Source organism: Ambystoma mexicanum, chromosome 1q (genome assembly GCF_040938575.1).
Source record: "Ambystoma mexicanum isolate Mex_15411 chromosome 1q, UKY_AmexF1_1, whole genome shotgun sequence".
NCBI classification, from domain to species: Eukaryota; Metazoa; Chordata; class Amphibia; order Caudata; family Ambystomatidae; genus Ambystoma; species Ambystoma mexicanum.
Genome location: NC_090922.1, coordinates 223,049,778 through 223,073,070, shown reverse-complemented (window position 1 = coordinate 223,073,070; position 23,293 = coordinate 223,049,778).

Genomic DNA, 23,293 nt, shown 5'->3' with positions numbered 1-23,293 from the left:
TCTACATTGGCTTGGTTATTCTCAAGATTTTCAACTTTGCCCTCAATTCGATCCACTTTTCCCCTTATTTCTGATATGGATGTCTGAATGTCTGAGCGTAGGGCCTTTATCTCAGCCAAAATTCCAGCAATGTCTTCCTTTGTCACAGCCATTCTCTTAACTGTTGGTTCCCCTGCTTGCAATATTGAATCCACTGGCTGCTCTCTCCTATAGCTTTGCAGCTTTTGTATCCCCCCCTCTAGGCGTGGGTTTGCATATATTTGTCCCCCCCCCCGTGTCTTTCAGTTATAGGCAGTTCGCCTTCTTGTCTCTCGCTCTTGTCCTAAGACCGCTCGGTTTCAATCTGCTCTTCACTCTTGATCCGGGCTAAACCGGTGCTCTCTGTTGTGACTGGTTCAGGCTCCTTACTTGTGTACCTCCATCCTCAAGCCTCAGTGAACCCAGCCTCTTTGCTTTGCCGGGCACTGGATCCTGTCCTTACAGGTCCTCCCTATTTCCGGCTCGGAATAGACCCTCTCAGTCTAACTTCAGGCATGCAAATGCTTATTTATATTTTCTCCTCCTATTTGGCAGCAGTCCTCCCTCGTCACCTATTGCCTCTCCTCCTCAGTCCGAGCCTTCCGGTCTCGACCCTTACCACTCTGCCGCTCTTTTCACCAGACCTTCCCCTTTACTTTTTACCTGCCCTTCTCTTCCAAGCCCGGTACAGGATAACCACTGCAGGTTGGGGTGCCCTTGGTGAGCTCTCCCCTTCTTACACAGGATGAAGGGATCCTCAGAACGGTCGCCCGCTCTTTTAGCGCGTGGTGGAACATAGACCAACCATCCACCTCCTCAGAACTTGTGCTCCAGCCTCATTTGGGATTATAACAGCTCTACTTCCTGTGGTCCGCTGTTTTCTTTCTTACCGTTCAGCAGTGTTGCTCGCACTCGCAGGTTGCAGATCTAACTCCACTCCCGCTCACCTGGTTTCCTCATAGAGCAAGGCTCCTTGTCTGGCGGGCAGGTGATCCCCTTTACATCACCTTCATATGCTTCCCAACTGGATTGCGTCTCTTTTGAGACACCGCTGACCTCTCGGCTCTGTTCCTTGTCCTCCGGCAGTCTCCCACAGAAGGTCTGACGCCTCTGCAAACCTCCTAGTCTGCTTCTTGTCCTCGTTCAGCTCTCAGCCCCTGGTGGGGGTCCGCCTGCTTCGGAACCACGGCTTCCTTTTGTCCCATTTCCTCGCTGTGATATGCACTGCCGGCTGCAGCTCCTTACCTCCTCCGCACGCCTGGTCTCACCTCTCCCCTGGGCTTTGCTCCGGACGTGCCCACGGGACCTTCTACTCCGCCATTCTCACTCTTTATACGAGAGTTGTCGTCTCCTGGGAGCTCCGCTGCATTCACTGCTTAACACCACTCCCTCCGCTGTCTCCCAACGACGACCCTCCGGCGGGATCCCTCTTGTTCCCAGTCCAATATCGCAGCACACTGCGTATGGCCCACCATTTTTCGGTCTTCGGAGGGGGATGGCAACCTTCGTATTTCCCCTCCTCACCTCAAGCAATTTCTTTTCCCGGGCGCTTTCACACTTTGCCTCAGTTTCGGGGTATGATCTTTCCTTTTACTTGTCATTTTTCATTCAGAAGGTGCTCTTTTTCATCTCTATTTCTTCCCTCGAAATGCGGAGCAACACCTCAGGCAACCATTGTCCTTAGCGCCCCCTGGTGGTCTCAGTGCACTCTCCTTTTAAGGATTGCCACAAGGAAGATTACTTATATTGTGGCTCCTGGTTGGGCGCCCAGACCCCTGTTCTCTTCTATCTGGCCCCCGTGGTTCACTCTCCTGCCAAAGACTGCCCTGAGAAAGATGACTTGTATTGCGACTTCTTCAGGTCCTTCCGGCCCTTCCCTGGTGGTTAGTGGTATTGGCTTGACCACCCCAATGAGGAAGACCTCCTTTTAACTCTTCTCGGTTTCTCAGGGTCCCAGACCCATCTTCTCAGCCCAATGACCCTTGCAGCATGCTGCAGAAACCTGCCTGCACTCCCTTTGTCACTGCGGGCTCGCTTGTACCTCCCAAGCGAGCCCGCAGGGACAAAGGGAGTGCAGGCAGGTTTCTGCAGCATGCTGCAAGGATACTGTGGCTGCACTTCCTGGGACTGGAGCTGGTCATCTGTTTGCTTCCTCCAGTCGTCTGCTTCGGCGGTTGTTGGCTCTGCATGGTTTGGAACCTTTCAGTGTTGCTAACAAGATGGAATTGCACATTCCACCTTCTCACCGGGTTAGTACCACTGCCTTGCCTGTAGGTTGCTGGACCCATGGACTTCGGATCCTGGAGATCTGCCTTCAGCTTCCTGCTGGCATCCTTTGCTCTCCTGTCTACACTGCGCAATGGCTTCCGCTGTCTACAGCTTCCACATATGCTGCTACTCCAGGGTTGGCTCGACGCAACTGTAAGTCTGTCCTTGCTCTTTATACCATATTCACAGCCTGTGGCATAAGTCCATAATCTGTTCTGCAAGACCCATGTTTCTAACTCTGCTGGGTTAACTCCTCCCAGTATTTTGATTACTTGGGCACCCGTAGCTCTTCTTTGTCTCAGTAGTTTCCAGAATACTTAGGTCTTCTGCCTGGAAGTGATAGATGGATCTGTGGTTTACAAAGAGGTTAGCAGATGAGCGTGTCAAGAGTGTGTGGGGGTGTGCTGTTCCTGGAAGGACTGCACCCTAAATGTTCGTCCTCATCCCCAGAGGGGGAGTTGTCCCCCGTGATATCCTCTCGCTGTGTACCAACCCATGGGCACTATCGAGTAACAGCCTCACCTCCCTGGCCTCATTGAAAAGGGCTCCCCTTCACAGAGGAGTGACGACATCTACGGGATTGTCACAGTAGCCAGAGTAGTGTTCAAATCAAGGTACCTTTATCATTACCTGCCTAATTTTATGACTGTATCGTACTAGAGAATTGGTATGTTAAGTCAGATGTAGGAGACGAGCAAAGACAGGTTAAAACTGTCCGTTTTGGGAAAGGAATTAAGGTCTGTCCATTTCTGTGGGCTCTGCCCATCTGGGAAAACCGTTTCTTTGTGAATTTCAATTGGTTACTTTATATTTTAATGTTGTATTCATTTGTACTTGTATTGCACTTCATGCCAAAGCGCCAAACAAGTGAGGAAAAATTGGTACATCAAATTAAAACAGTGCAGCAAAATAACGAAATAAACCAGTTAAATCGAGGAAAGAGGGACTTTAAGATGAGTTTGAAAAGGGGGGAACAAACATGAAGCGGGAATGCGTTCCAGTGCAGGGGGGCCAACCGAACACACAAGAAGTGGATTGAGCACAAGGAGGACGACGAGATTAAGCGAAATTAAGACTGTGAACGGAGAGATCGAGTGTGGGGAATAGATTGAAATAATGGAAGAGCGTGCAGGGAGAGGTTATGAAGAGATTTGAAGAATAGGCAGAGGAAATTGAATTTGAGGCAAATGATCAGGAAGCCAATGCAAAAAGGTGCTGGCTGGAGAGAGAGCATCACGAGAAGACAGAGAATAAAAGGCGAATAGAAGAGTTAAAGATAATTTATGAGGATTTAAGCGTGAAAAGGAAGGCTAAAGGTGGGACACAGACAGTAAAAAAGGTGTGAAAAAAGTATTGAAGATACTATTAGTTTAGAGGCGTGAAAAGAAAGAAATGGCAGAGCTTGACAGATATTAGAGAGATGTGCGCTAAATGGCAATATCTCAACACACCTGGGTATATGTGATATGTTGCTGCTTTTTGGATGTTCTCCTGTCCTTGTTCTACTTGTATTGTTGGGCTTCTCACCCATACAGGATCTTGAAGCCCTTCTTGGCCTGCCAGATTCATCACCCTTTCGTAGGGCATCTTGTGGCTATGTGACTTCTCAGTCTTTCCTACGTTATCAGTTCTCTCACCTCTTTGTGGGGTATCTTGTGGCTTTACTCCTCCTCCCCCTTCCGACTCCATGGCCTGTACCACATACCTGTTTCTTGGTGGCAGAGCCTGTCAGGGGAGGTAGTCTCTCAGCCTGACACAGAACCGTGACTCTGACTTCTGCCTGGTTCTCTTCATCAGGTCTTTTGTGCCTATCCCTCCTGTGCTCGTCTGACAGAACTTTGGCATCAGTTATCAAGGATGCCGGTATGCCACTTCTGGAACAGCCTTATCCTTCATCTCCTCGGCACAGAGCTCTTTGGGCTTCCTGGAGGCTGCAGTGCTCTCTGTCCACCACACTGCAGGTGTGTATCGCTGCCTCCAGGCAACTCCTCCGAGGCAGGCATTCCCTCCTTTGCACTTCTATCACTCTCTGGCTGGCTCCTCCTCTCGATGTTGGTCTCTCTGTACCTTTTTGTTAATTTCTGCTACAGGATGGGATCATCCATTGGTTCCATGCTTCATGTAAGGGCGGCAACAATGGGTCAGAAACAAACCCATTCATCTTCAAAGGGCCCTGTACAATTGCCATATAGCCAACAAACTCTTGGGATTCTGTGTTACAGGCAAGGGGGAATAAAAGCTTTGCTTGGTGATTTTTTTGTTGTACCCTTTTGGGGGGGCATGAAATGAAGGATGACACTCTCTTGAAAGGTTAGATTGTTTATTTTATTCGAAAAGTACCAAGGTAAATGCTGCGACTGCAAGCTCTTTCCCCTTCAGCCTATCTCTTCTACTGGTCACTCCACACTAGAGCCTTCCCACTACATTCAAGCAGCAACTTTCCAGACTGCATATTTTGAGGTATTTGGTATGTTTTCCTGCACTTTCTGATTGGCTCAGTGCGCTTTTATCACACAACTGCCCGTTGCAGCACCTCTGGACTAAGGGCCCCGAGGCAAAGGGCAGCTCCTGCAGAATCAGCTCCAGATCGTGTTGGCCCGTGTTAGCCTGTGGAGCCTGCAGCAGTCAACCAGCAGCGACTGACAAGGTAGGTGAGGTCTGGACAGGGAGACCAGCAATTACTGCTCCCCATTTGACTGACCGACCCATCTTATTATCCTACTCTCATATTATCCAAAAGCCTGTAGTTTGTTGCACATTTGTATGTTTCGACTGATCAGCATGCATCCTAACTATGTTTGAACACCACCCCATCCGTGCCCCCTTGCGACTGTCTTTTTTTAATATAATGGTTTTGTAGCTTCCAACGCCTAACCCAACTGTGTCGCTTAGCCATATATCACAACTAGGTAGTTTGTGTTCGAAAAGATATATATATAGATGACATTTTTGCCATCTGGAGAGGAGAACGATCAGAACTGGGTGATTTGTTTGGAATTCTTAAACTTAATACACGATCACATAAATTTCACCATAGAAGTGGGAACTCCTAAACTACACTTTCTGGATGTGGAATTAGAACTGAGAGGAAGTGATATAATAACAAACCTATTCCAAAATACCACAGATGTGAACAACTCGCTACACTATCTCAGCCACCACCCACTACACCTCAAAAATAACCTTCCATATAGCCAATTCTTACGATTGAAAAGGATCGTGTCAATGGAAGAAACACTCATATAGGAAAACCTTAAGATGGTAGAGAAATATGAAAAGAGGCTATCCGATGGAAGTGGTAGAATCAGCTCGGGAGAAAGCAGGCACCTTGAACAAGAAGGATTTGCTAATTTCAAAAGCAAAGTCGAAGGAAACACAGTTTCTATACAGTATCAGGTATTCCAGCAAGAGCCATCAACTCATGAGACTCATCAAAAAGAATTGGAGACTTATCGGACTGGATCCGCAACTACAGGCACTCTTACCTAAACCCCCAATTATTGCCTACTAAAAAGGACGGAACCTCAAAGACCAGTTAGTGAAGGCAGAGACCCAAAACAGACAAACAACAGACACTTAAGAAAAGGAAGACAGCCACACTTCCTTGCCTGAATTGCAACAATGTAATGAAAAGCAGTTATGTAAGGCACCCACGGAATGGGAATAAAATAAAACTGAACTTTGTGACTTGCGACTCGAGATCTGTGATCTACGGACTCAGTTGTCCCTGCAAAATGTTTTATGTAGCACAGACAGTAAGGAAAGCTAAGGAACGGTGGAATGAACACAAAAGCAGTATTTGAATGAATAATGCCATATCAGCAGTGGCAAGACACTTTGCAGAGAACAGGCATACAATAGCCCAACTAAAAGTGGTAATACTCGAAGTAGTGAAAAAACCACAAAGAGGCGGGAACTTTGGGAAACGAATGGACCAGAGAGAACTGTTCTGGATTGAGAAACTGGGTAGCTTAGCCCCTGACGGGATGAATGAGGAATTCAACTTGGGAGCTTTTTCATAACATGAAAATAGCTTCTCTATAGTCGTATTGACGTTTACTCATCATGTATCTAGGATAATGTTTGGGCAAACTAAGACACTGTATGTTGACCACTGAATCAGTACAGATGATGATGTCCTAGTAACACATAGTGTTTTTCATTAACCAAATGTAGAAGATATGTAGATCATGTAATAACTAATGTACATAATAATGTCCACATGTAACGACAACGGTCGTAAAAGGTTCCTCAAAAATAAGCAAGAACTGCCTGCACCATAATAATGCAACTCATGATTGATATGGGTGCGAAATGTAAGACCAATTGGAAGGAACGTGTTATAACCCACAATCAATTATAGAATGTGAGCATGATTCAATAGATAAACATATGGTTCTGTATGGCAAAACGGGGTCACCTGACCCGTACATCATTACCAATATCTCTCCATTACGGAGAATAACCTCAGCAATAATCTTGTCTAGATCCACTGCCTAGTTAAGCTTTAATAGACCCAGTTAGAAGTTGGGTTGCGCTATGGTCATCACTACAATGACGTATCATAAACAGAACATCATGATGATGTCATCACGCTAGTTCGTGATGACATAATACAAATAGCTGCCATTTTGGATAACCGTGGTAGGACGCGGTAGAGAATCGAGACACAGACCGAAGGATCTACACATGGTAAATCAGCTTATATAGAGCAGGAGCGGTTTAATAAATAGGATACTATGTATTCGCCACAATACCACTATGGGCAAAGTTATACTTGCACATATTGGGCCTCATTACGACCCGGGCAGTAAGGGATTACCGGTAAAGGCACCGGTACCGGTAATCCCTTACCGCCCTATTCCGAGGTCCCTTTGCGGGTCCTCCCTTAACGGCTGGTTTTACCAGCCATTAAGGACGGGACCCGCAAAGGGACTTTGGAGGTAATAACGGTACCACAATTTGCGGTACCGTTATTACCGCCTTACCCATTCCCATTTGAGCCCTCTGGGGGCTCAAATGGGAAGGGCCATGGTGAATGGGGAATTACCGCCCCCGCCAACCTTGGAATGGGGCAATAATGGCTTCATTCACCATGGCGGAATCAGTAGGGTTTTGGAGGCAACCATGGTTACCGCCTGGATCGTAATGAGGCCCATTGCCTTCATAGGAGATTGACACAGGATATTGGAATATCTCGGGGGAGGAATACAGTGCAATTAGGTGCTTGTAACGATTTCAAAAACAGTGGAGACATCTGGCAACCTTGTGCCAACCGCAAAACGCAGTAGTGGAATACTATTGCCACCAGCATATAAGTAGCAGTAGACACTCCTATATTTCATTGATATATTTCCTTGATAAGCAGTAGTCCGAGGAGGTGATTTGTATATGAACTGAGGCTATTATTATTTTTTTACCTCTAGGGATATTCCCGGTGAACAAGAAATTTACTTGAAAAAGCAAATACAGAGTATATCCAGGTGATTATCAATGATAGAATCATGACAGATGCAGTAATTACTGTGTATAGAAATAAGAAATTATATAAATACTTTCTGTTATCTTTCTTGTAGATGGAACTGACAGAAAGATGTTAGAGACAGAAGTGAAATTGAATAAATAGCTCCTGATGAGGGGAAGTCTTTTTCCTGAAACGCGTAGAGAAAAACACAACAGTGAAAAAACACCAGTTCTATATGTATCAATAAGATTTTGTTCCAAGATTAAGGCGATTGGTGCTATCCTGGGTGTTAGAAGGACTTTGAAAGTTTTGTGAAATGTGCATGATTACAGTAAGGATATATTTTTCCACATGAACTATTTTTGTAAATATACACATTAAAAAATCTTTGTTAATAATTGAATGCTTCCTATTTTCGAATGTACAAGATAAAAGATACAAACATTGTTTGGATTACAATATAAACAGGTGTGCCGGGGACAGGAGTGTTCCACAAGTGTGTGGACATCTGCTGGCTTTCTATTTGATTATACAACCTAGTGTCAAGGTTGTTTTTCTCCCTTGCATCCTACTACACTTCCTAAACTAACCTAGAGTGTTAATAAATTATAAGGTGTGCATCTAGACAAAGAAAGATAGAGATTGTGTTAGTCAGCCATATCTCACATCTAGGTAGAATGTGCTAGTCAACCATATCTCGCATTCAGACAAATTGGGTCAGGTAGCAACATCTCACATCTAGGCAAATCTTCCACTGTTGTACTCGCAGCAAAGGCATTTACCCCTCTGCCTTGGTATCCCAAACCTTGTAGTTATTGCCATCATTGTTATACCCCCATCTATGTGTCTCTCCCTCTATCCAGGTATCCCAGATCTAGGTGCTACTGCATTTTACTATCCACTGCTACAACCCCCATTTGGGTGTTTCTCCAGCTGTCCAGGTGTCCCAGGTCTAGGCACAACTGCATTTTACTGTCTACTGTTGCATCCACATCTAGGCAGTTCTCCCGCCATCTAGGTGTCCCAAATCTAGGTGCTACTGCAGTACCCCCTTTTAGGCATGTGCCCCCTACCAGCCCCTTTATCCAGGTGTCCCAAAATCCACTCCTGCTGCTTCCCACCTTAAACGCTCCTCCACCTGACCAGGTACCCCAAGGCCAGGTGAGTATACATTTACTGTTGTATCCCAGTTGGACGTGCCGCTGTCTACTCAGTGACGCAATCCAATGTACCCTTCTCACAAGTTAGACACCATGCCACACACTGGCCAAATCAGAGCTGCATGCTGGTGCACCAGTAGACCTGAGGAGACCCACCACACCCTAACCCAGCCATCCCCAAAGTACAGCCGATCATCCCAACCCTCCACCTAGTCTTGCAGCCCCCCACCCACTCTCCAAACCCCTAAGGTATACGTCCCTCCTCATCTGCTCAACCTCTCTCCCCCACCTGCTACGCCCTCCCCGTAGATCTTGCTCTGCTCAATAAACAGCAGCAAGAAGGCAAGCATGAGCTGAAAACATTGACCCTCGGAACATACTGGACCGCCCAGCGACCCAGGTAAAGCAACCTTCCGTCTCCCACCCCCGTTAGCTACTCACCTGCACCCTCTGCTTGCACCTTTCCCGAACAACATAGCACCCCCGACCATGACTCGTGCTTCCCTTCTTTTAGCGCAGCAAGAGCAGCCCTGGCCAAAACCCCAACCACCACAGCCCCCCCTTCACTCTCACCCCATTGGCCGCCTGAAAGTCAAGGAAAGACCCAGACCACAAGGCTACCTCAGGCCGCTCCTAGCATCAACCATTCTCCAACCCAGATCCCAAAATCTGCCACCTCACTATAGGGCTCAAACCACCCGCCGGCATCCAACCCAGTCCTAGCCCCATTTGCCCCTTAGCAGATCCCCACTGGCCCACCTCCACCCCCCTACGCCTCCTACCCACACCCTCCACCCCTACCCACTCAACCAACCCCTTTCCCCTAACGCCCCAACCCTGGTCACACCCTGCCCCAAACACTGGCCAACCCTCTTCCACTCCAGCTCCTCCTACCATTCCCAACCTGACCCGTCCAGCACTTGCAAGCATATCCCACCAACTCTCTTGCATCCTCATCAACGCCAGGTCAGTCTCCAAAAACAAATTCTACATCCTTGACCTAATTACAGAAGAAAATCCAGACATCCTTTTCATCACAGGGACCTGGTTTGCTGACGATTACCAGCCCATTGCGCACAAGGCTATCCCACCCAGGTACAAACTTACTGTTTGGAACAAATCGCGAAGGGGTGGAGGACTTGCGATAATACACAACAATTCCCACTAATAATGAAAGACACCTCAGCTAACACCAGCCGACGAATCCCTTCTGGTAATACTCCAACTCTCATCCTCCGCCTCGCATAGCTTCCTACTCGTCTGCAGACCCCCTGACTACAGCAAAACCTTCGCAGACACATTCTGGGATGCTCTGACAACCAACCTCAACCTCCGTCCAACACTTAACATCGTAGGGGATTTCAACATCTGGTTTGACTCACCCTCACACCCTACGACCCGATCCCTCACGGACAACCTAGAAGCATTCAACCTGACACAACGCATCTCAACACTCACCCACACTGGAGGTCACACTCTCCGTGCGATCTTCAGCACCACAAACATCCACACTTCCCACAAACCCTCTATCATGGACAGAACACTCAGCAATCTTATTCTCCATACCACTGACCATCGTGGCCCGTGCTCAAGGCCACACCCGACCCCCTCCACACCTCTCAATCCGCTATGGAATAAAGTCGTTATCACCCTAGATCTAGCCAACTCTCTCCCAGAACTCTCTCTCCAGGAAGGGCCTCCCCCATCAAACTCCGACCTCTGCGACCCTGCCCACCCACCCTCCACAAAAACATCCTAGCCTCAACCTGTGCAGGCAGTATCGCACGCTCAATCCTCAACCCCTCCTTAACATCAGGAACCTTCCCAGAAGCCCTAAAAACCTCCTACATCAAACCCCTCCTCATAAAACCTACTCGACCCACTCCCCCTCCCCCTGAACTACCAGCCTATCTGCAACACCCGCTTCATGGCCGAACTCATGGACTGCACAGCATGCAAAAGCAGCGTGGCCTTTTCACTGAGGCCAACAACCTAATGGGCCCTGCACAATCAGAATTCAGAATCCCTCTGAGGAACAGACTAGTGTCCGTCTGGGATGACCTAAAAAGAACAGCTGATGCAGAAGGCTGTGTTGTACTCCTCCTTCTTGACTTTGTTGCCGCCTTCGATAGGAATCCAAGGCACTGCCCTCTTTTGGATCTCCTCTTTCCTCTCTAATTGCTCACAAATCATGCTCCTCCACCTTACGACCAGTAACAAAAGGGGTCCCATAAGGAGCATTCCTATCTGCCCTGCTCTTCAACATCTATCTAAACCCTCTGCCCGCACTCATCCACTCCCACAATCATACCTGCTACAACTACGTAGACGATACCCAGATAATCCTTAAAATCCCAAAATTGCCAGGCTTCAACCATCCAGATCTGTCATCATGCCTCTTGGATATTGACTACTGAATGACTACCAACCACCTCATCCTCAATCCTGGGAAAACTGAAATCCTCGTCTTTTGGAAAACAATGCTCCTCCCCCAATCTATTATTTGGTCGCAATCCATAGGCCCCCCCCACCAGCAACCTTCACCTCAGTGAAAACCCTCAGATGCACACTGGACACAGATTTATCCCTCTCCCAACACATCAACTCTGTATCCAGAACCTGTTTCTTCCATCTACACATCATCAGGCGTACCTTCCTTTACTTCACCTATTTCTCTGCCATCATCCTCTCCCACTTGGACTATGTAAACTGCCTTTACCTAGGCGCACCACTGTTTCAGCTAAGGAAACTGCAAAGAACCTGCCACCCATAAAACACAGCCCTGCACTAAGAGCCCTCCATTGGCTCCCTATTGGACGACACGCTACCTTTTAAAGCCATGTGCATCACCCACTGTGCCATCCACAACACCAGCCCGGAATTCCTTCAAGACAGTCACTCGCTACCACCCCTCAAGCACTCCCAGATCTCGCACAGCATCTCTCCTAGTGTCCCACATTACAAACCTTCCAGCCTGTGTGGATCCTCTTTCTCCGTCCAAGCACCGATCATCTGGAACTTCCTACCCTTGCACATTTTCATTATTGAGAATCACCTGGCATTCCGAAAGGCCCTCAAAACCCTCCTATTGAAACCTTGTTGCACTCTACACTCTCTATACATGCACAGAAACGCTGACCCAAACACAACAACACTACTAACTACCAATACCCCACGGATGCCGGCAGCGTTCGCAGTGGCACACTGAAACAATTGTCCTCCCCAAACACAACACTCCTACCCACCAATACCCCACGGATGTGCAGCGTTCGCAGAGGCACTGCATTACAAACTATCGTCCTCCCCTCAGCCCCCTGTCCCTCCAGGCCCCTCTCCCACTGCTCAGACTTTAGTTCCAGGGAGACCATGAATAGTGAGACCAGCCAATCGCATTGGACCAAGAAAAAGAACACTGCAGTCTAACTCCATCCAAGCGTACGGTCCTTATACCTTACACCACCTCTGTGGACCCAGGCTATGGCCACCCATCCATGCACCATATAATGCAGCTATGGCTGTGCTATTCCTGTCTAGCAGCACGCATACCCATCCACAGTGAAACCCCTGACATACCTCAGCACCTCTGCCATTAGTATACATTGACAATCAGCAAAATTAAATGTGGTCTAGCTGGGCACACATTGAATCGTCAGCAGTAGCACTCTTTCTCCAGCATGGGGTCTGGCATCGATTCACATGCTCATGAATATTCCCCGTCGTCAGGCTGGGAATCGTCGGTAAAAGAAAAAACAGTTTCACTTTCTCTTACAAACGGTCTTTCTCCTATAAACCAATCTCTGAGATCTGGGTCATACTGGCCCCAGCCAATGATTGCCCTCTCCCTAAGACCCTCCTCTGGCAGCCATCTTCAGATTTCTACTGCACATTCAAGTGTTGGGAGTTCTTGTGTTTTGCTCTGAGAGCTTTTCTACGTTTTTGCACTTTCCGTTAAAAAGTTCCAATTTTTGTCAAATAGAGCCTGTGAGCTCTTTCGTTCTTTTGACCAGCAAACGGGGATCCGTTTGTCGGCATCTTCATTTCATCGCCCCTCAAAGGCAAGAATCATTGAGAGTTCATCGAAGATTCCAGAAGGCCACTAGGCCTACACCGCACGCTGGACCATGTCGGAGGAGAAGGACAACGGAGGTTCTCTCTTCAAGCTCTGCTCCGGCTGCTGATAGAGGAATGTGTTTGTGGAGGGCAAACACTCCAGTACCTCTGTCTCCATCTGGAAGATGAGTGCGATATTTGCCTGGGATTCACCAAACTCACTGCCAAAGATCGGCAAAGAAGACTGACGGCATGGCTCCACGCCAAGGCCTCTGCACCGTGTGGCAAACGTGGACATGTCTCACCCAGGACCGGCCGGTCCGAGCAGCGGGCTTGTAAGTCCTCTGAAGGCGCTCCATCCATGGGGGCCCAAGACAAGGCCAGGCACAACATGTCCGTTTCTGTCTGGGTCGCTGCACAAGCGGGTCCAGCGATGAGCAGGGCATGCTCATCTTCGACATCTGCCTCCATCTCGAGCATTTGCTCCCGCTCCTCTTCGAAGAGGAAATCGGCTAACACCAGGAAGCTGCAGGAGAAGCCTTAGAAGGCCAAGGCGCAGGGTAAGGTGTCCGACCTACCCCTGAAAGCCCAGGTGGTCCAGGGGAAGTCGTCCTCGACAATTGAGCTGGTGGCAGCCGCCTTCTTGAAGGCGAAAGGGGCTGGCCTGGTCCATGGGACCCCTGCGTCATGTCACAGCAAGGCTTACCTAAGGATACTTAGTCTTTCTGTTTCTCACAACTCGCCATATTTGTGACGTGTTTGATGCAAGGGGGGGCAAAATCCTGCCTCCACATAGGCCCTATGATTGCCCCATCCACCTGGTGCCGGGGGCCAAGATTCCTACGGGTCGTGTCTACTCTCTAACAGCTAAGGAGGACACGATATTAAAGGAATACATTGACAAGGCTTTGAGTACGGGTTTTATTCACCCCTCTCGCTCTCCTGCGGCCTCACCCATATTCTTTGTTCCTAAGAAGGAGGCGGACCTTCGTCCTTGTATTGACTACAGATCACTCAATGCAGTTACGATACATAATCAGTATCCCATACCCTTAATATCAGTCCTTTTGGATCAGTTGGGTTCTTCCACAATATTTACAAAACTAGATTTAAGGGGAGCCTATAATCCGGTGAGAATGAGGGAGGGAGACGAGTGGAAAACCGCATTCAAGATGAGATATGGGCTATACGAATACTGTGTGATGCCATTCGGGTTGTGCAATGCCCCTGCCACTTTTCAGCACTTCAATGATGTGTTCCGAGACATGCTTGACAGTTTCCTGGTAGTATATCTGGATGATATCTTGATTTATTCCTCTACTTTCGAGTCCCATGTCAAACATGTGTCTCTTGTCTTACAACGTCTCAGGGAAAACCATCTTTTGTAACGCTCACCTGACTCCCGCGGAGGCGCTGGCCTGGTTCGCGCTGCTGTGACCTCTTCTAAGGTGATGCGCAGGATTCGGAAGACGGACTGGACCGGGCCCCCAAATCTGGCTTGTCTGGCTCGCAGAAGTATCCTTCTGTAGGCGAAAATAGGGGATTAACTGTCTGCGGGGGAATGCAATCGGCCTCCCACCTTCCCCTCTCACCCTCCTCGAAACCCTTCTGTGATTCCCCGTAGCGTCTCACCTTAGGGTCTGGAAGGACGAGCTCTCCATCCTGCTTCTGATGCAGGGGCGCGTTGGTATCCAGTTACTTCACTGGATTTTCGGATTGGTGATGCTAGTGTCTTTTTCCCCATAGGGGCCGGGGTACGGAATGCCGGGGAACAGGCACCGACCAGAGATGAGAGGTGAAATCCTTGTAGAAATCTGGTAAGTCTTTAATGAGCGTTTTTTGGTAATGTCTTTTCATTCGCTCATTAACGCTGATGTCTTTTTTTCCCCTTACGGGCCGGGGTCCGGAAATGCCAGGATGTGGCGCGAACCCGAAATGAAGAGGGAATGAATCAACAGGTAAGTCTTAACATGGAGTTTTAGCTTTCCTTATTCCCTTCTCTCTCTCACCTTTTGTTCTTGCCTTTTTCTCCCTAGGCGCTGGGGCGTGACTGCGAATCCGGATGATCGCTGCTGAACATGGAGGCGCCCTGTAAAGGTGAGTGGAATGCGGCGCTGCAGTGATCGACGCGATGAGCTTTTAAATAAAAGTCTTCCTTTTCAGGATTGTCGGCGAGATGTCTCCGGGATGCGGATTTAGCAGGTAAGGACTTTTCCTTCTTCTGTTCTCTTCTTCTCTTCCTTTGCAGGTGATCCAGGATGCTGGCAGGCGTGGCAGAAGTCAGGATGCAGGAGCAGACACGGTGAGCATCCAGCTGCTAGATGCAGAACAACGCGAAGCACGTGTGGCTGTTCGGGTGGGATTTAAATAGCTTTGGAAGAAGTTCCAGGTATGTATCCTTCCTCCAATCAGGTATGTATCCTTCCCCGACCAAGCCCGGATGGTAAATTAGTCCCACAGCTAAAGTAGTTCCTTTCAGGCCTCAAGGAGGCCGGGATCTTGCAGCATGGTCTGCATCAGGTAAGTGCACCCAAGCACTCCCATAATGAGCCTGGCGCCTATGGCGCCAGGACTGATGTCTTTTATAAGCCTGGCACCATAGCGGCCAGGAAACTGTCCAAAGGGCCCCTATATGGGGTTGCTGGGTCTTTCCTTGGGGACTGGATGTCCGCTTTCGGGGACGCAGGGCTTGAACCGGCTCCCCGGGAGCGGGCATCATGGCATCTTTATGTCAAGCTAGACAAATGTATATTCCATGTCAACAAAGTAGAATTCCTCGGCTATGATATAACCGACAAAGGGGTCCAAATTATTTCTACCAAGGTGAGGGCAGTTTTGGATTGGCCAATACCTACTAATATGAAAATGCTGCAGTCGTTCCTCGGCTTTGCAAATTTCTATAGGTGTTTCATCAGATCATTTTCAGGCATTGTCGCCTGCTTACCTCGCTCACGAGGTCCAAGAAAACCTTTGTCTGAGGCCCTGTGCCTCAGGATGCTTTTGATGCATGTAAGGCTGCTTTTACGACTGTCCCTGTTCTTCTACATCCGAACCCTGTTTTACCGTATGTGGTTGAGGCAGATGCCTCTGATGTAGCCATTGGGGCTATTCTATCTCAGAAATGCTTGGAGTCCAATGATCTTCATCCTGTGTCTTTCCAGGAAATTGAGGAACTGTGAGGTTAATTATACTATCACACAAAGGGAACCACTTGCAGTGTGGGATGCTTTTCTTGTGTGGAGACACGATTTATTGGGGACTACCGTCCCTGTTCAGGTCTATACCGATCACCGCAATCTTTTGGCCTTACAATCAGTAAGGTTTACCACAGCCCGCCACGCCCGCTGGCACAAGTTTTTCTCCATGTACAACTTCGTGATCACTTACCGACCTGGTGTGAAGCATTCGAAAGCCGATACTTTGTCACACATCTATGGTCCAAATGTCCGATCCGACAAAGATCCCGTACTACTTCTACCTCATCAGGTGGTTTGTGCTTGTACTATGCAACCTTTTTGTGGTCATCTATATTGGAGTGGGTACGCACTCATCCACAACCGATTATGGACAACGCACTGGATATCGTTCAGGGTCTTCCCTATCATGATGGTTTGATTTATCTGCCCGACGCTGCCACTCGCAAGACAGCTGTACAGTGGTGCCATGATTCGAAATTCGCAGCACAACCGGGGGTGGGGAGGTGGTGTGTAGAAAAACACTTGATCTACTAAGGCGTTGGTGGCCATCCATGAATAATGCTGTAACGGAATATATAAAGGGCTGTGCTATTTGTATTCAAAGTAGGAATCCGCCTGCTAGACCCATGGGACTTTTGCAACCACTACCTGTTCCGGAGCAACCTTGGATCATGCCATCCATGGATTTTATAGTGGAACTGCCCGAGACCAAAGGCTAAGATACCATTTGGGTGGTAATAGATTTGTTTTCCAAGATGGCATTGTTTGTCCCTTGCAGGCATCTTCCTACTGCTCCTGCCTTGGCGGATCTGTTTTTGAGGCATGTTTTCAGATTCTTTGGTCTCCCACACATCATCGTTTCTGATCAGGGATCCCAATTCACTTTGCATTTTTGGAGGGCTCTCACGCATTCTCTTGGTATCAATGAATGAAAGGTATTCAAGGGCATACCATCCACAGACGGATGGCCAGACCGAACGCCTGAATGCTAGTCTGGGGCAGTTCTTGCGTTGCCTGGTTCTTCAACAGGACGATACTTCGTTATCGGTTCTAGCAATGGCGGAGTTCGCATATAATAACTCCATACACACATCCACAGGCTCCTTGCCATTTTTTGCCATCTATGGTAGACATCCTTGCACCTTTCCTTTACATGCATCGACTTCCCAATCAAGTCCTTCTGGCAATGTTTGAGTTCGCTACCTGACTAAGATCCAAAACGCTATCTCTTGCCAACTGCGTAAGGCTAAGGCTGGAGATAAAGCTTTTGCTGACGTCCACAGGACACAGGCTCTGCAATATCAAGTGGGTTCCAAGGTGTGGTTATCCACTCGTAATCTGCATATTCCTGGTCGTAAAACGCTATTGCCACATTTCGTGGTACCTTACTCTGTTACAGCTATCATAAATCCGGTCACTATATGACTGGCTCTCCCCGCATCATGGAGGATCCACCCTGTCTTCCATGTTTCCCTGGTTAAACCTTTCCATCCTTCTACCAGATTACCATCCCATCCTCGCCCGATCACTGTTCAAGGATAAGATGAGTACGAGGTTAAACGCATCCTGGACACCAAGGCCCATAGGGGTATACGTTTGTACCTAGTGGACTGGAAAGGATATGGTCCAGAAGATGGAACTTGGGAACCATCCTCGAACATCCATGCCCCAGCTCTGCTATCCAAGTTCAGGTCTACAAGGGGGGTGAGGGCATCTTTGGGGGAGGGTACTGTAGGGTTTGGTACTCGGATAACACGCCTGAAATGACCTCTCGAACATACTACCACTCTTCCAAGCACGCACGGCAAGAAGCATCCTGGGGTCGGAAATTATCATACCTCGTATCCCGCGTTGGGTCTTTCCACAGGATTCCTACATCTCTGACTCAAGCACTTCCTCACTCTTGGAAGCCTTAAAACTGGAGGTTACCATGGCGATTGTGGCATCCTTGGAACGTGCATGTTCCGTGCAGAGGGCGGAAACAGCAAGGCTTACATGAGTAAGGATACTTAGTCTTCCAGTTTCCCACAACTCACAGCTTCTGATTTCAAAGAATCGTGGCTTTTGTATCTTTTGAACTCCTTGTACTTAACCTTGTTACCTGAACCTTGCATTCCCTCTCGCCACTGCCTTTGGCCTACCCTTGTGTACTTTGACATTTTCTGATACGTATAACTAACCTCGGACTGCCTACGGATTTTCGGGACCTTGATACTGAATCTGCCTGTCTTTGCTCGCTCCCTCACGACCCGGAACGGCCACTCACCATTCTTTGCAATTCGTTTGGAACATTGTTTTGCCACGCACAACGCCTACTCGGACCGGATTAAAGGATTACCTGGAACACGGAATCAACATCCAACGGCACTCCGGTGTATCTCTACCAAACGCTGTGCCCAGACTAGAAACTTCCAAACTGGTGCAATGCGTTGGGCGTCCTCGTGACATCGTGACAGGGGGAAAACAAGAACTAGAGACTTGCATCGTTGTAGGCGTCCTTGTGCCATCGTGGTTAGTACGGTTTGGTGGAGTACACGGGGTGCATTCTTGGAACAACTTCTACATCTTTTGGAACCATTGCCCAATACCATACTGTAAGTCTTGTATCTTATTGTCATACCTTACAACTGTATACCTCTCTAGTCACTCCTCCTACAGTTGTTTGCTCTGTTTCATAAGTCTCTAATTAAAGATGATCCACAGACCGCTCTCCGTATTATCCACACTCAGAAGACAAGACTGCAATACACCATTCAGGTTAGATTAACTGATATATGTTCCATATTTCTGAGTGTCCATACAAGATCAAGAATCTGACTCATTGTTCTTGTTCATTACAGTTCCTGAGTTTCGTGCAGTGTTCCATCTTCCCATTACTACACTCCTCTACATGTATAATTCGTTTAGAGGGGTACACTGATAGGAAGAATTCTACGGCTACACTCCAAGGTCAACAACCGGATTCTGACACACGGACGATGACTGCAGCGTCTTCCCACCGCCAAGAGCCTCTCCACCAGACGAAGTGGGATCGTTCCACGCCATGGTCACCCAGGCATCTGAGCTCTTCCAGCTGATGCCAGAAGAGACCAAGGAGGAGGGTTTCCTTTACCAGTGCTGAGAGGTGAAGAGGAAGACCATTCTGGCAGTGCCTCTCCTGGACAACGTCTGGGATGAGGGCCTGGCGCTGATGAGGAATCCCGCCTCAGCCCTGGCGAAAAGAGAGACAGGCTGGAAAAGAAATACTGGGTGCCGGAGTCTGCACCCAAGTGCCTGCGGTCGCAGTCCTCCCCAGACTCGGTGGTCTGGCCGGCTGCAAGGAAGAAGTCCTCAAACCCATCATCTTCGGCCTCCCTTCCCCCGGACAGCGAGGGGAAGAAGTTGGACACCACAGTTAGAAAGGTGATCTACTCGGCGGCGACGACGGTCAAGGCAGCAAATGCTCTCGCGATCCTGGCCAGGTATGACAGGGAGCTGTGGTACAAGATAGCTCAGCTGCTGGAATTTTTCCCCGCCACAAATGGTCGAGGCACTGGAAATTCTCCAGGAAGGTGAGGTGGCATCAGACCATGCCATCACCGTGGCCCTGAACATCGCAGACACGGGGTTCCGACAGCTGGGGAACGGTGTCTGATTCTGTCGTCGTAGCTGGTTGAAAGCCACCAATTTTCGGCAGGAAGTTCAGACGAGGGTTCTAGACATGCCTTTCATCTGAGACAATCTCTTTGGGAAGGCTGTCGACGAGTCGTTGCAGGCTATCAAGACCGACACGGAGATGGCCTGGGCCCTAGGCATGCTTCAGCAGCATAGGCCTTCCTTTCCTGCCTCAGGAGGCAAATCCGGAAGTCGAAGGGTTTCGGTGGGGGATTTTCCTTGTACCGCTAACCCACCTGTTCCACGACGCAGGAGGTCTACAGGGGTCGTTCCAAGGCATTTGGAGGTGGCTGTTGTTGCTCCCAAGGCGGCACGCAGGCTCCGAAGCAGGATTGAACCAGCCAGGATGTCGGGCCCCCACCCATGCACCCCTGTGGGAGGACGGCTGGCGGGCTTCTTCAGCGAGTGGGAAAAGATCTCCCCCGACCGATGGGTGCTGGACATTGTGGCTGGCCCACAGACACACTCTAGAGGTCCAGCAGAAGTGTCTGTGGATACCACTGGTGGCCTGGCAGGAGCAGCACATGCCTCAGCTCTTGCAGGAAGTAGAGCCATGCTAAGAAAAGGGGTGATAGAGCTGGTTCCAAAGCGACTCCAGGGCTCCAGAGTCTACTCCAGATACTTCTTAGTAAAAAAGAAGACTGGGGACTGGAGGCCCATTCTCGACCTGCGGCGTCTAAACAAGTTCCTCAAGTCCCAAAAATTCAGGATGGTCATGTTACAACACATGCTCGGCCAACTCGAGGAAGGGGACTTCCTGAGGTCGCTGCATCTAGAGGACTGTAACGCTTACCTGGACTCCTCAGGAGCGTAATACCTTCCCAGCATGTGGACCTGATACCTTGGAGCCTTTAGGATTCTGTTTCTGTTTGAACAAACAATGACAACAATAGAAATGCTGTAACATCTATTAACTGAGATAATATTACATGAGATGTGTATTCCCTTAAATCACTCCCTTCTAACTCTATGGCTAAATTCCCTTCTCACCTGTGTTTTATTATTGTGGAGCTCTCCATCCTGCTTTTCTACAGGGGCATGTTGAGATTGAGAAACAATGGTAACTTGGGTTGCTGATGAACTCTATAGCTTCTTGCCTTGAAATGTCTATTCTTTGGAGAAATGAGACTTTGGATAAGTAAACAGGTGAAGATACTGTAATCCTTAAGCGCTTGAATTAATTCCTACGTTGGAAAGATCTCTCTTTCTAATTACTTTAGTCTTCTTTCTCTTTTTCGCAGGTTCTGGGAAATTCGGGAAAGTATTAGGGCTGCGGTTGGCTGCGGAGTTACTCAGGATGAGAAAATGTTTTAAAAAACGTAAGTTCGCCAATACGGAGTAACTGCAGCCTTCAAGGTGAAGCGCCGTAACAACTGTGAGGTGAAAACTTGAATAACCTTCAGGTACGTAAACACTTATAAACGTCTTCTCTGTTAAGCTTTTAAGTTCGTTTTTAACTTAAATACCTCTTCTGTTGTCTGCAGGTTTTCGGAAAGCTGAGGAAAAAACCTTTGGAAGATGCAGTGGCTGCGGAAGAAACTTTTGACTGAGGATGTTACGGCTGCCAGCGAAAAACTGCTGACTGAAGATTCTCCAGCTGTGAGTGAAACTTCTGACGGAAGATGCTGCAACTGCAAGCGAATAAATGTTCTTACTGAAGATAACAGCGTCAGAGATAACTTCTGTCAGGTAAGTCTATTCTGTGAACTATGTTACTCTGTAACTATTCGTAAAACTAATATCTCCTTTCTTTGACAGGTTCTGTGAGGAGAAACACTGGTAGCGTTACCCCCTGGCAGCGGAGCAGACGCGAAGTGTGCGTTCCAGCGGAGGCGGGGCTTAAGTAGATCCCTCTGCAAATATGAATAGAACAGTGCTGCTACTTCTAAATGGGTTTTGCGGTGGCCATGTTAAGTGTATGAAATACTGTTGAACATCACAGGAGTCTATGGAAGTGGATGCTGTGAATGGTGTAAATGCCATATGTGCCAGGCTACCACCCACCTTTGACCTGCTGATTGATATAATGTTCCCTGCCTAGCCTGAATGAGGACTATGCTCACTGACTGGGATTATGACAAGGACGCTTACTTCCACGTCCCCATTCACGAGAAGCATCAGAAGTTCCTGAACTTTGTCGTGTACGGCAAGCACTACCAATTCAAGGCCCTGCCCTTCAGACTAAATTTGGCGCCCAGGGTGTTTATGATGTGTCTGGTACCAGTGGCAGCCCATCTACGTCTTGAAGGGATACATGTGTACCCATACCTCGACGACTGGCTCATGTGGGCCAAGTCAAGGGAGATCACTGTCGAGCACACGACAGGACTACACGGCTGCTGAAGCTTCTGGGATTCTCAGTGAACTATCCAAAGTCTTGCTTGATTCCATCGCAGAAAGCGCTTTTCTTGGGGTCCAGACTCAACACGGTCTCCTGCCTGGCGGCCCCCTCGGAGGTCTAATTTTCTGCAAGGTGCAACAGCTGTTGGCACTGAAGATCACCACAGTAAGACCATCAAGTCACTGCTCGGCATGATGTCCTTGTATATCTACCTGAACAGGCTCTGCAGGTTGCGAATGCGGCCCCTTCAGAAATTCATGGACGCTGGTGGGTCCAGGTGTCCGGAAGCTTCACAGACAGGATTGTGCTCGACGAGGAGTTCCATCAAGCTATAAGGTGGTGGGGCGTGCGCTCCAACATCTATGGGGGCACAGATTTCCAGAGTCCTCAAAAGCAAGAGACTGTCACTACGGACGCTTCCCTGGATGGCTGGGGAGCCCACACCGGTCGTCTCCACGTCAGAGGCCTGTGGCTGCCGGAGAAGAGGGATCGCCACATCAATGTCCTGGAACTGCGAGCAGTGTTCTGGGCGCTCAAGTCGTTCCTCCCCTCTCTCAAGGGTGAGGGTCTTCACGGACAATACCACCAAAATGTTCTACATCAGGAAGCAGGGGGCGCCAGATCCCCAGCACTCGCCAGAGAGGCGCAGGACTTGTATCACTGGGCCGTTGCCCAGGGGGTGTTTCTCATTCCTTTTCAACTGGCGGGAGTCAAGAACACCATTGCCGACTCTCTCAGCAGGGAGCTGCGATATTACGAGTGGAAGCCTTGGCAGGATCAAGTGGACAGCCTCTTCCTCAGGAGGGGCAGACCCCAGATCAATCGGTTTGCAAAAGCGACAAACTCACAATGCCAGAGATTCGCCAGCAGGTTCCACCAGCCGGGAGCATGGGGGACACGTTCTCCTTCCCGTGGGACGGTCTGTTTCTGTAGACGTTCCCGCTGTTGCCTCTTCTGCTGCGAGTTATCAGTTGACTCAACTGGTGCTGACGCAGGATGATCCTAGTTGCCCCGGCGTGGTTGAGGCAGATTTGGTACCCAGACTTTCTCAGCCTGTCAAAGTCACCTCCAGTCAAGCAGCCTGTGTTCGCGGATCTGCTCGCCAGAGGAGGTGAAATCCTCCATCACGACCCAGGATCGC